Consider the following 14,607-nt stretch of genomic DNA (forward strand, 5'->3'; position numbering starts at 1 on the left):
CAACTAACTATTTCACCAAAAAACCTTTCTAAAATTTTGCGTGCTGATAACTTTAGCAATGTTTTTAAATAACAGTACCGTTTCAAAGGCAAAGTACATCATCTTTTCTTTCCAAGCAGAATATGAATAAGATGCTGCTTGCTGCATTGTACCACAGTATAGGGATATACAGTAGGAACTCTGTGTGTAACTGGCTGCAGTAAATTTCATTAGATTTATGGCTGTCGTTAGCCATTTTATTACTCCCATATATTGGTCAAAAAAAGCAATTAACTGGCTGCAACTATGATAATCACATGCGTAATAAGATATGCGTGGCACAAAATATTCAATAGGGTGGCTCTATTATATAATCACTATATTGAGATTGTGCAATCTCTCTTTGAATAACGACATTTACTTCCAGTAGGCAATATAAGGAATTTTGATTCAACGCAAAGATTAAACACTGTACCATCTGAATTAGCTTGATAAACCTGCATCGCACACCTTGAAATTAGGCACATTTTTCGGCAATTTCTTTGAGTAGGTTTTTCTTAAAACTTTTTTTTGTTTTCCGATATGCAATGGCTTTGACAAAATTAATAAAAATCTAAGCAAATTAAATAAGATGAATTGAGAAGGGTTTCTTTTCCAAAATAATTTGGTACAAAAAACTGACACTTTTTTCATAACTAATGCTTAGAGAGATATTCAGGACAATTGAAGAGTCTTTGTTCCCGACATTCAAGAAAAGTAAGCTATTTTTACACCAGAACTTTTGCGTTGGTTTTTTTTCTAAAATACGGTTTTTAAACTCTTCGGTATCAACCATTTGCAGAACTTGCAAAACTCTGAAATTTTAAGTCATTAGCTTTTCTGGAAATATTAAAATTTTTATCATAATAAAATCTCTGTTTAATTTAATTCATAATATTTTATGTTTAGTTTTGTCTTCATGCGAGGAGGCAATGAGAAATAACAGGTATAAAAAAGTAAATTTACCATATTTAAGTGAATAATTTACAGAATATATAATATAACTAATGTGTAACCAAAGATCAATTAAGGTATAAACTTGTGTTTTAATCAAATATTTAAAATTTTCGGACTACAATATTTCGTATTGCAATATAAATATTTTAGAAATTACAGTTGGTGTTATTTTTGCTCTAGTCTATCAAAAATGGATTTGGCTTCAATTTTTTGGTCCAATAAATTTACCATTTTATTCAATTTTTTTAAATGATATTATTTAAATTGCAATTATCACTCATGATCTTATCTTAGCATTATTTTGTTTTTTTTCTCTAATTAACACTCGTCTTAAATAGTTTAAAGACGGGATGTACTTCATCAGCACCAACAATTTAATGGGATGCAGCAAAGTTTTTTGTATGCGTAAAAGGTTGCTCAAGAGAAGGCTGGAGACTAGTCTTGAAAATTGATGGAACAAAGGTAAAAAGGAATTATTTTTGAATGTTTTGATAGATAATAAAAAATTTTAAGAAATCTAATTCCTAAACACAATGATTTCTTCCTAAAATTAGTTCTTATAATATCAATGTTTATCATAAAAATGATCTATTTTATTCGCAAAAAGAAGTGAAAGCAATAAAATCTTAAAATTTTTAATGATGTTAGAGGTGGTATGGATTTCTCTTCTCTTAAAAAACACATTATGTGCATGCATTCCCATTAGACATGCTAAATTTTTTCACTTTTTAATATTGCATATAATTATTACTTCCAAGGTTGGATGGCATTAGAATTAAATACTAGAATACTTTCTTTTTCCATGCACTTTATTTATCAATGATAGCTGCGATTTTCTATGACACTTTCCGTAAATACTGTATTGTTGCATCAATTGCATCGCCTAAGCGTTTTCCTTAAAGTGGTTATATCACGAATTTTAGCCCCCCTTTTTTATTAGCTAAATTGAAAGACCTTGTTTCAGTGATTTTAAATCTGCAATTATAATTGAAATTGGATTGGTGAAAGTGATTTTACGGACGTTAAAAGTCACGATTTTCAGCATTTTTTTTGCGAACTTTTTGATCGGTATGCTAATAACTTGTGACGTAGAAAGTTGAACACATATATCAACATAGCGTATTCTACTAGTAATCTTAATAAAAAACGCGGAGGAAAACGCTGTGTTTCTGGCGGACCTAATCAAATTAGTTGCGCCAATGATTCAAAAACCGAAGGAATATTGATGCATCGGTTTCCTAAAAAAGAAACAGAGCCGCAAAGACATAGAAAATGGGTAAATTTTGTGCGTAAACATAGACCGGGTTTTGAGGCTTCCCTCTACCTCGTGTCTGTGTTCTGCGCATTTTGAAGATTCTTGTTTTGACCTTAATTTGAAAGAAGGTTGAAGAAAGATGCTATCCCAACCATTGACGTAGCTGGGATTCCTGAACCATTACAGGACGAAATAACCGATCGAAAGCGAAGACAAGTAAGTTTACGCTTGTTTATGTTAATTTTTCTTTTTTTGTCATATGTAAATTCGATATAAATTTTGTAGATTATTCGACATACTCTCCATAAGCCATCGCTGAAGGAAACATGTTCTCTCGATTAGGAAGTACCATCTACTAGTGATGGAGCTGAGAATTTTGAAGTATGCACTGGGGAAGCAAACGATTCGCCATTTGAAGAAGAACTACATGCAGTTGGTGAAGATATTTGTGAATCCCAGTCTCCATGTTAATCGTGCCATCGTCTTAAGAAAAAACTTACATCTTTACAAAAGACTTTAAGCTGTTATAAAAAGACAAAAGCATCTTTGAAGAAAAAGGCCCAGAAGTTGCAAAATGAATATCAAAGCGAAATCAGGGAAAATCGTAATATATCCGTGGTGACCAGCATTAATATAGACGATGAAATGCAGGGGAGTGCTGAAGAGCTTTTCGAAGGAGAATCATACATGGACTACTCCTCTTTCAAAGAGTCTAGTCAGAGTGAAGATTTAGATGAAGATACCACAAGTAATACATCAAGTTATGCTATGATTTAATTCCATATATTTTTTCTTTTGTCTTTTTTCCCAGACTGACATTGAAGAAAATATATTCTTTCATTTAATTCTTTCAGCTTAACCTCTCAGTAGTTGCACCAATTTGTTTTTATTGTTTACTCTTGTTTCAAACCATTAAACTGCATGTCAACTTATATAGTGCATCCATGTATCTCCTATTTGGTTTTCATCTAGGCATATTTCCTGACCATTCTAAACTCAGCAAAGAAGGTCAACAGTCTCTACAGTGCACAAGTTAAAAGACTATTCCATCATTGCCCCTCTGATGGTATGTAACCTGTTGTGTTACCACTTGGATATGCTTTCCGAATAAAGTGGTAAACACAAGCAGGTAAAGGCCGAGTATTCTCCCATCCCATAGACCCATCATCAACCATCTGTATATACCACAGCTCTCAAGTACCTGAAGTAAATAAAAAGGTTGGACTAATTATTGTTGATGAAACAATGTTGATTATAACATTGTTTCTCATACAATTTACAATCTTACATATTTAATGATTGTGATGCTTGGCGGCAATAAGCACGTCCATTCCTATCTCTCAATAGTGGCCCGACGTTTTCAAGGACAGCCTCATGAACTAAAGGCCCAAATTTGACATGCTGTGTTATGCATGATATTTTCTCAATGCTGCCATCGAATGTCATTTTCTGCAAAGCTGGTCCAATTTCCCTACAGCATCTGTACTCTAATGCGCCTTCTAACAAATCGGTATGACAGCATTGACAATTACACCTGAAACGTGTGAGCATTCTGGTTTATAAAGTAACTTTATGTATATTACAAACAGGAGAAAACAACAACTTACCATTCACCAAGTGGAATTACGCCATCACTTCGTTGTTCTAATGTCGCAGGAAGAATTCCATCGGGATCATCTGGAGTATGCACTTCATCACCATCTCCTGCTAGCGGTTCATCGCCATATGCGAAGTCGTTTAAATGCTCGACATAACCCACGGATTCCGAGCTCGAATCAGATACGCATTCAGACATCGAATTCGAATTATCTGAGCACTGATTTGATGCCATACTTTCCGGACAACTTGTTTTTTAATATTTTATTGAAAATACTGTCATTATTTGTTTTTAAGAGAAGAAAAACGACAACAAAATCACCTTCTATAATATAATATTATATTGACGGAAACAGACGTGTTCAAGTATCTACGTCACAAGTATCAATATGGTGTCGTATAAAATTCGCAAAAAGTACCCGACTTTGGAGGCAAAATTAAGCAACTTATATTTATCTGTTTAAGTCCAGCGACATGTCATAGTTCTTCAAATAATACAAATTTTCAATTAAGCTCATAAAAAAGGGAGGCTAAAATTCGTGATATAACCACTTTAAACAACAGTTATTAAGTGAAAACTGGCTCTATCATATTTATCACCTACCTACCAGATCCCTTTAATGTTTCTGCAGCATCACCACACAATCATTTATAAAGGAAACATTACTAAGTTCACAAATGGACAACTAGTCGAAATGACTTATAATACGAACGTGTTTTGAGCACACTATCCGACAATCTGTATGTTTTAAATCAAACTTTTAAAAGGAACCGAAAACACTAATAATTTTCTTCCTTCCCATTTTAAAAAGACATCTTCAAAGATAAGAGAATTTATCTCTCGTTACAACATTTAATCAGGTTTTTTGAGCATTTTTACCTAAACCGTTTATTTGATGAAATATGTTTCTTTTGTGGTAATTGCTAAATATCGAATAATTTGACAATAATACAACTAAGTCCAACATCGTGGCAAGATATTTACCAGGCAGATAGCAAACATGGGCTTTTGTATTCAGAACGAAGATTCGCTTTCGCCTGGTAATTCAAGCATAGTATTTAACACCCTTGTTAACATTAATATTACTATATTGGGACTTTAAGGCTATACATGAAACATTAGAAAACCCTATTTCACCTCTCATGGCAATTTGTGCCTCGTTATATTTGTAGTATACCATCTAACGTCGAATGATATAATCTATAATAATAGAACATTTTTCTTCTAAATAAGATTGCGAAACAATCTTATGCAAAAATGCTAACTTTTTTAGACCTTTTCACGTCTTTGCGGACGTTTTATAACTTCCTAAGGAGCGTTCTAAGGGCAGTTCTTTTCTTGACCTAATAGCTAATAATAAATTTAAAAGAAAATTATAATATACTTCAAGTTTTATCACAGACTGCATGCACTGAGAGATCATAACTCTATGCTTTAGAGATAAAGTGAAGATAAGACAATCTAAGTATAATGTTCTTAGAAATTGTTTATCCAGTGTGTTTATTGAAGTAAATTATATAATACTTCACCAATTAGACAGAATACGTAAACTTTTATGTTTAACTGAATTAATTAAATTTTTGTAAGCTAAAAAGATTACTTGATTTCTTTCAACTTGTACGTAAGTAAATCATCGGCACTCCTTGACCATGAAATGATCTGCACAGACTGTCAAATTGATCAAAGCGCGTGATTTTAGCGTGTAAGCACAAATTGACATATATTGCATACAAATTGTGTTATTGATATACTTACAGAAATAATGAACATATTAATACAGTGACAATTACATAACTCACGCATGATTGACACAAAGTCCTTGAACCAATTAAAATCCTTGTTGGATCATTTTACGCGTGATTGTCCATAATATATTGCAATTTTTGTGAATTTCATTGTGTTATTTTGAAACTTTTATAATATGCAAATATGAACAAACAATGTTCTCGACTAGCCCGAGTGATTACCTGCTAGTAGTCTTATAAAAAGACTTAGATGACTGAGAAAAATTTAGCCTTTAGAGCCCTTTGTTGCACCACTGCAACAATCACCGAACGAAATGTTACAAATTTTCGAAAAAGCCTGGGGACTACATGGTTAATACTGCCTGTTGATCAACAGACCAATTAAATTACTTAAATTTAGCTTGTTATATTGTTGCATCCGTCAAACCAATCAAGCCACACCGCTTATAAAACAGTCAGTAAATAACATTTCAGAACACTTAATTTCAACTGACTTCGTTACCAACGAGATTTGCTATATAATATTAAATAACAAAACAATGTATAGTGATAATAGAGTTGACGTAATGATAAAAGCAGAATAATTTTATACTTTATAGTTTAATAATCAAGTAATTTTTAAAGTTTAAACGTCAGTCACGTGACTGTACACCAGACACCCCAACATTGTGTTCGACTGTTTGTTACTTCTAAATTGAGTTAAATCATAGGCAGCTCACAACTACAGTTTTTATGCTGAATTCATGATAAATCAAATTTGTTCGTAATATGTTTGTGGGATTCATGTATTTGAGAGTGAAATTCAAAAGAGCATATGCATGATTGTAGTAAATGTTCTTTCAACTAAAGCAAATTAATTAGTTTGGACTGTGTGTTCTTTCTAAACCTCATATCTTTTGTAGGGCCAAGGTTTTATTTTTTGTGGATGGGTAGGAAACCGTCGTCATCATCGGAAATTTCTTTGTTACGATGACCAAAGATGCTGTAAATATAATCCTAGAATATCCGATTGGAAAGTCTATTTTTGTTGTGATATACCATGTGGGATATGTTGTGGTGGTGGTTGGTGCTGTCCACCTGGTGCTGTATGTGATGATGTACATAAATGTGCTTTTCAACAAAATACGACCAAACATTTTAGTAAATGAACATATTTTGTCGCGTACAATGATCTTCTCATTTTTAAAATTTGGAAATAATAGTAAAGTTTTGTCTTACAATTAATTTATTTTATATATTGATACAACTTATAAATTATAACAAATCAAGTCTCCAGCTCAGGTGTAAACTAAGTTGTGCACCTCTGGTGATCAATATATATATATATATATTTTCTAATTACAAGTGTTTTTACGGTTTCTTAACTTGGGCAACATCCCGAAGTGTTTGGGTCGGCCATCTAATTTATCAAAAGTGTTTTATTAAGTATCAAGTTAAGGGGAGTGTTATAAACTTTATTAGTGAAAGTATGAAAGTTAAATCCTTCCACAAATCGCACTGCTAAAATCACTCAAGCAAAGGACGCTGTAGTATTTTGTTAACAACACAGTCAAACTTTCCATGATGTTTCTCGTTTTGATATAAGAAATTAAAAGTATGTATTGCACCAAGCAATTTGTTGTACCGTAGCTTTGTCTTCCGTGTGTATATATTCTGCATCCTTCGTACTGTTTCTAAAAGTATGGCTTGACTGTTTGAAGTTGTCAATGGTGATTGAAAGAAAACAATGTAATACAATTTTCTAGTATTTTCATGCTTGTCTATGAAGAGGAAGTAAGAACTTTTCGAGTTTAATATTTTTTTGTTTTCTATAACTATCGTTGATGTCATCAACAGGCAAAAGTAAATTTCGGCTCATTGTGCACACTTATCGCTAGTGGCCACTCAGGGCCAATGTTGATTACTTTTCTTTACACTATCCTCCATGACCCTATGAAAGAAATTCTTATTCTCTTAATGTATGCAACGAAACTAAAAGATAGAGGTCCTCAGCCAACGGCTCGTGCCCCACTCCCTGAGTAAGAGTCGAACTTTTAAAAACACAAGCGCTGATATGCAAATGTTCGAAAAAAACGTGTGGTGCATATAAGCAAAGGATACGGATACAATCCAATATCGCAAGAGACTTCAGTTTTGCAAGAATCTCGCAATTTCCCTGAGACCTCCTCCAAATTTTTACAAAAAGAAAGAAATTGGAATTTTTCCCAATCTTATTTGTTGTTCGAAGTCATTTTGTTTCGGCTTACGTTGGTATCTTTTCTTTGGTACTTTGATGATTGTCTCTCTTTGATCTTTAGTCGACGATTGTGTTTATGATTATTTCATTCGTGAGGAAAACTCAGAGAATTTACAAGAAGCAGAAGTGCAGAGGTAGACAGACAGCAATTTCCGTCTACTGTACACAGACAATGAATATTGCACTACTTAAAATTAAAGATAGCTTAACAATATAGATGAACAGGCACTGTACAACTCTTTAGTGTTATATAGGCCTGCCAGAACATATGGTCCAATCGCTGCAAATTTTATTGATTTGCATCACAGGAAAAGCAATTAGAACGAAGACAAAAGCACACAAAAAAAACTATGGTTAAGCTTAGCCATCAACACGGGAAACATGACCATCATTGCACATAAGTTTCCCGGTCTTTTTAATAAACATTTTTTTTAACGAAGATAACATAAGAATTTACAGTATTTCTGTTAAGGTTAGGCTTTAGTAACAATTACTTCCCACTTTAAATGTCTCACTGTAAAAGCTTCGTAATGAAGCTACTTACAGATGCATGGATTATAGTGTTGAAAAGGAACATATAGAACATATAGGACATATAGAACATATACATATAGAGCATACAGGACATGTAGAACATATATGTTACATTATGTACGTTGTGTACATGCAAAATCAATAAAACTGCGCATGCGCAGATGATTTACCTGAAAATTTGCAACTGAGCGAGATATATTACATGATAATCAGTACTAGTAATTACAGTTGATCGTTGCCATGACCATGAACAAGGAGATTCAGTGAAGTTTACTAGGCATTAGATCCGATTAATTATGAATTAATTTGTTGCGAAGCGAGTTCTAATGATGGTGTTTGTATATGTGCTTAGCAAATTTCAATCATTTATATTTGGCAACTCTTTGTCTTCTTAATCTTCTTTTGGCAAAGGCATAATTAAATTCATAAACATTGTGTGACGCCACTTGTAATATCGCTGACAATGTTAGAGGTGTTTATATTTTTCTCCATATCTTTATATATTAAACAGAATTTTGACGATGAAATCCAAAAAATTACAAAATGAAAGTTTAATGATCAAAAAAAAATTGTAATTCTTAAATTTGATAAATAATTTTTGAACTACAAACATCAGTCACGTGACTGACTTGACATACCCTAGATCTGCCTTTGATACCATTCGTTGGCGTTGTTTGTTAGACTTACGACAAGAATCGTCTAGAGGATGGAAAACAGTAGAGTTGTTGCAAGATCAAGACACGCTCCTCGCTTTCCAAATTTTTTCTATTTCATAAAAATCAAGCGTCGCATGACAGGATGCATAACTATGTCAAATTGTTGCCTCTGAATTCCAACTCCCAGAGGTGTACGGGCGCTACTGTTCTAAAACGAAAAAAAATTAGAATTAAAAGTTTTGTAAAAGTTTGTTCAAGTCTTCAAAGGGAGAACATATCTGCTTCATTTGATTATAAATCTTCAGTAATAAGCAGTGTGAGCATACAATTTATTTAAATTTGGTCGTCCAAAGTAGCTTAGTGCTAACTCTATATAGTTACAAAATTGAGAACATGGGGAAGTGTTCAAGCTTATCAAGCTTAGTTTCAAACCATAGATGTTGAAAAGCACGCCATCGTTGCTTAGAGATTTTTTATTGCTGATTAGAGGTTTGCCATTTTGTTTCAGTCAAACTTTACGTCCAGAATTGTAAGTAAATTATTACTGAAACGTATGCACGAGTGAAAGAGATGGAAGTAGATTTGTGAGAGTATAATCATGATATTAATCTCTATACAATTTTGTTGAAACATGAAAAACAAGTGACTTCAACGGATTTGAACTTGCATCTAGTCTGCCGCTCTATCTTTTTAGCTATACCAAGCCCACAGGAATTGGAGACAAATTATGTCAACATGGCGTATGGTTTATACTTCTAAAATTGTCTTTGCCGAAAGAATTTAGCTATGCTGTCTTTGAGGAGTGGAGTATCAGAAATCAGAAAAATACTGAACTCCCGCTGATTTCAAATGGAAGCAATTTCTTGAGAAACACTTTAAAGAAATACATTTAAAATGAATGACCTCTGCACTACTTGTAAAACTCAACAATTAAAGTCTTTTATGAGATATTGATATAGATACGGAACTGAAAAAAATATGTTCACTTCAAAAAATTCAATGGGGAATATTTATATAAACATTATTGTTGTTTCCCTACGTATAAGATTGAATTCTGTCTTTAGTAGAAATAAAGGTATGGTAAATGCTGTTTAGCACAAATTTTCTTCCTTTCGACACCCCTCGCTGTTCAAAATAAACAACAATAGATCTTATGCGTTATATGACGTCAAAAGGCCGATGCACGCTGTGCATTGTGGCCTTAGTAGTCACGCAAACTGTGCTGCTAGATTATGAACAAAGTTCACAGATTTGTGAACTTTTTATTAATCTTCGTAGCTCGACAATTCTTTCAAAACAACGAAGATTTTTAAGACAATCCGATATTTTCTGGTAATTTACGAGTAATTTTAAGTGTTCTGAAAATTTCCGAGATTTTTGGAATGTCCGAGATAGTCAAAGCCTTTACGTTATCTTCTGATCTTAAAAATTTGATGTAATGTGAACTTTTTCCCATTATGTGAACTTTGGACCCGAGTGGAGTCACCGACTCTCCATTTTGCTTGGTCGAAATCGGCACACAAACTGGAATTTTAGCGTTTTTTTTAAGACAGCTGAACCCTGATGAGCCGTGCAAGAGTTTATACTAGATTTATGTTTTTTATTCCGATTGAAAGCCCAAAAAAGAGAACGAGAAACAGACACTAACTTACAACAAATTGTAAAGCCATATTGTAATGTTTATATTCGCGTGACTACCAAGAGTACAATGGACTGCTCGCACCATCCTTTTGTGTCATTACGCATAAGGTCTATTGGTCAACACTACTACATGGTCTTTTAATTAAGAAAGAACATTTAAAACACATCTGCGAAACTAATGTACATTTATAATGACGTCATCATAATGCCAAACACTATTCATGCAAACTAGCTAGTGATTCTTTCCAGTGTTTCATAAACTGGCAAAGGTAAAAGCTAAAGTGACAAACCTCTGGCTTTCACGAAGATAAAATAACAACTCTTATACTAAAAAGTCTGTTACTCACCATAGCAATAAGTTTTAAAAATTGAGTAATTGATGTTCTTGTACTTATTGTCAATTGGTTATGCCTATGTTTATTTACGTTTTGTCGAACCTTGGTCGAAAAAATGTCTGTGAAACTGAAAAAGAAACGCAACACCTGGTTTTACAGGCTATTTAGTCGCTTAAGATGAGGATTTACGCAACTTTCTACGGGGGTTAACTTGGACATTTGTAAGTTACATTTGGTCTCCTTGAAAGAGTTATTCATTATTGCCTGAATTAACAATAATTTCGTTGCTGTTTTGCTTTTAAAATATTGTCATGTGAGAAAGCCTGTGATATTATGATTTCATAGTTTTCACATGACGTAAGTCGCTTGCAAAACTATCATCAGTTCCATTCTTCCTCACATAATTTCCATACCCATAACCATAGCGAAAGTCGTGCAGAAAAGGAAGTTTAAGAAAGGTATCTCAAATGTAATTGTCGTTAACGTTTATAAAGATGTTTAGCTCTTTTATAAATATTCGATAATGAAGGTAATTCGGTCATATGCCGGAGAGCTGAAGTATATGCATGTCGTTGTAATGCCATGTCGTGTGATTCTAATATCAACTTTTAAAATGTTTGATATTGTCTTTTTGCAGGAACAAACTACGTAATCATGTCTTATTTTCTCAAAATATTTATAAATGATTTTTGAGAAAACTGTGCAATGCAAATGTTCGCAATTTGAAATACATAAATTGCTTGAACACAAGTTTGCAGAAACTTGTCCACAATTATAGGCAGTCATGGTTTTAAAAAATCTTAATATAGGAAGAAATGTTTCATAATCATTTTGGAAAAGTTATTCATAAAATGTTACCTGAATGTTCCAATGTTCATAGCGAGTACAAAGAACATGTTTAAAATGCCTGTCGATGACCATCAAATCATTCAAATCAATTTTGTTTACGTGGAAAAACTATTCTTTTCAATTGAAAGTCGAACGTTTTCTGAGAGCAAACTTATATGTAAAAGCTTTGTTTGATAAGTAAGAAATTTTCCGTTTCAGCCATGAACACTCTCAGCATTGTGTTGATTCTTTTGGTATTTTACGATTCAGTCAGTATGGAACGAATGAATGGAGAATGTATGACTTCAAAGTTGGAAAAGAAAACAAAAAAGGTTGGATGTATTGTGCTTGTAAAAATACGATCTTAGTATAGTTATATTTTAGATTATCCTATATTAAGTGTGCGGGTGTTTCGAATTTCAAAGCGCGTGATTTTAGCGTGCAAGCACAAATTGACGTATGATGCATACAAATTGTGTTATTGATATACTTACAGAAATAATGAACATATTAATACAGTGACAATTACATAACTCACGCATGATTGACACGAAGCCCTTGAACCAATTAAAATCCTTCTTGGGTCGTTTTACGCGTGATTGTCTATAATATGTTGCAATTTCTGTGAATCTCGTTGTGTTATTTTGAAACTTTTATAATATGCAAGTATAAGCAAACAATGTTCTCGACTAGCCCGAGTGATTACCTGCTAGTAGTCTTATAAAAAGACTTAGATGACTGAGAAAATTTTAGAGTTTAGAGCCCTTTGTTGCACCACTGCAACAATCACCGTATGAAATGTTACAAATTTTTGAAAAAGCCTGGGACTACAGGGTTAATACTGCCTGTTGATCAACAGACCAATTAAATTACTTAAATTCAGCGTTGTTATATTGTGGTATACGTCAAACCAATCAGCTTATAAAACAGTCAGTAAATAACATTTCAGAACACTTAATTTCAACTGACTTCGTTACCAACGAGATTTGCTATATAATATTAAATAACAAAACAATGTATAGTGAGAATAGAGTTGACGTAATGATAAAAGCAGAATAATTTTATACTTTATAGTTTAATAATCAAGTAATTTTTAAAGTTTAAACGTCAGTCACGTGACTGTACACCAGACACCCCAACATTGTGTTCGACTGTTTGTTACTTCTAAATTGAGTTAAATCATAGGCAGCTCACAACTACAGTTTTTATGCTGAATTCATGATAAATCAAATTTGTTCGTAATATGTTTGTGGGATTCATGTATTTGAGAGTGAAATTCAAAAGAGCATATGCATGATTGTAGAAAATGTCCTTTTAACTAAAGCAAATTAATTAGTTTCGATGTGTGTTCTTTCTAAGACCTCCTATCTTTTGTAGGGCCAAAGTAAAGTTTTTTGTGGATGGGTAGGACATCGTGGTCATAATCGGAGATTTTTTTGTGACGATGACCAAAGATGCTGTAAATATAATCCAAGAATATCCTATAATATAGTCTATTTTTGTTGTGATATACCATGTGGGATATGTTGTGGTGGTGGTTGGTGCTGTCCACCTGGTGCTGTATGTGATGATGTACATAAATGTGCTTTTCAACAAAATACGACCAAACATTTTAGTAAATGAACATATTTTCTCGCGTACAATGATCTTCTCATTTTCAAAATTTGGAAATAATAGTAAAGTTTTGTCTGACGATTAATTTATTTTATATATTGATAGAACTTATAAATTATAAGAAATTTAGTCTCCAGGTCAGGTGTACACTAAGTTTTGCACCTCTGGTGATCAATATAAATAAATATTTTCCAATTACAAGTGTTGTTACTGTTTCTTAACTTGGGCAACATCCCGAAGTGTTTGGGTCGGCCATCTAATTTATCAAAAGTGTTTTATTAAGTATCAAGTTAAGGGGAGTGTTATAAGTTTTATTAGTGAAAGTATGAAAGTTAAATCCTTCCAGAAATCGCACTGCTAAAATCACTCAAGCAAAGGACGCTGTAGTATTTTGTTAACAACACAGTCAAGCTTTCCATGATGTTTCTCGTTTTGATATAAGAAATTAAAAGTATGTATTGCACCAAGCAATTTGTTATACCGTAGCTTTGTCTTCCGTGTGTATATATTCTGCATCCTTCGTACTGTTTCTAAAAGTATGGCTTGACTGTTTGAAGTTGTCAATGGTGATTGAAAGAAAACAATGTAATACACTTTTCTACTTTTTTCATGCTTGTCTATGAAGAGGAAGTAAGGACTTTTCGAGTTTAATATTTTTTTGTTTTCTATAACTATCGTTGATGTCATCAACAGGCAAACGTAAATTTCGGCTCATTGTGCACACTTATCGCTAGTGGCCACTCAGGGCCAATGTTGATTACTTTTCTTTACACTATCCTCCATGACCCTATGAAAGAAATTCTTATTCTCTTAATGTATGCAACGAAACTAAAAGATAGAGGTCCTCAGCCAACGGCTCGTGCCCCACTCCCTGAGTAAGAGTCGAACTTTTAAAAACACAAACGCTGATATGCAAATGTTCGAAAAAAACGTGTGGTGCATATAAGCAAAGGATACGGATACAATCCAATATCGCAAGAGACTTCAGTTTTGCAAGAATCTCGCAACTTCCCTGAGACCTCCTCCAAATTTTTACAAAAAGAAAGAAATTGGAATTTTTCGCAATCTTATTTGTTGTTCGAAGTCATTTTGTTTCGGCTTACGTTGGTATCTTTTCTTTGGTACTTTGATGATTGTCTCTCTTTGATCTTTAGTCGACGATTGTGTTTATGATTATTTCATTCGTGAGGA

The 14,607-nt window shown here is 33.2% G+C and overlaps 1 long non-coding RNA gene across 1 annotated transcript; it reads left to right on the top strand.

Annotated features, from left to right (window-relative positions):
* The first annotated feature begins 11,324 nt into the window (after window positions 1–11,324).
* LOC124457675 lies at window positions 11,325–13,614 on the top strand. Its single transcript, XR_006952723.1, has 3 exons — window positions 11,325–11,432; window positions 12,022–12,134; window positions 13,180–13,614. It is a non-coding gene; the product is annotated as an uncharacterized LOC124457675 (long non-coding RNA).
* Window positions 13,615–14,607: the final 993 nt, after the last annotated feature.

Source organism: Xenia sp. Carnegie-2017, unplaced genomic scaffold (assembly GCF_021976095.1).
Source record: "Xenia sp. Carnegie-2017 unplaced genomic scaffold, XeniaSp_v1 HiC_scaffold_6, whole genome shotgun sequence".
Taxonomy (NCBI): Eukaryota; Metazoa; Cnidaria; class Anthozoa; order Malacalcyonacea; family Xeniidae; genus Xenia; species Xenia sp. Carnegie-2017.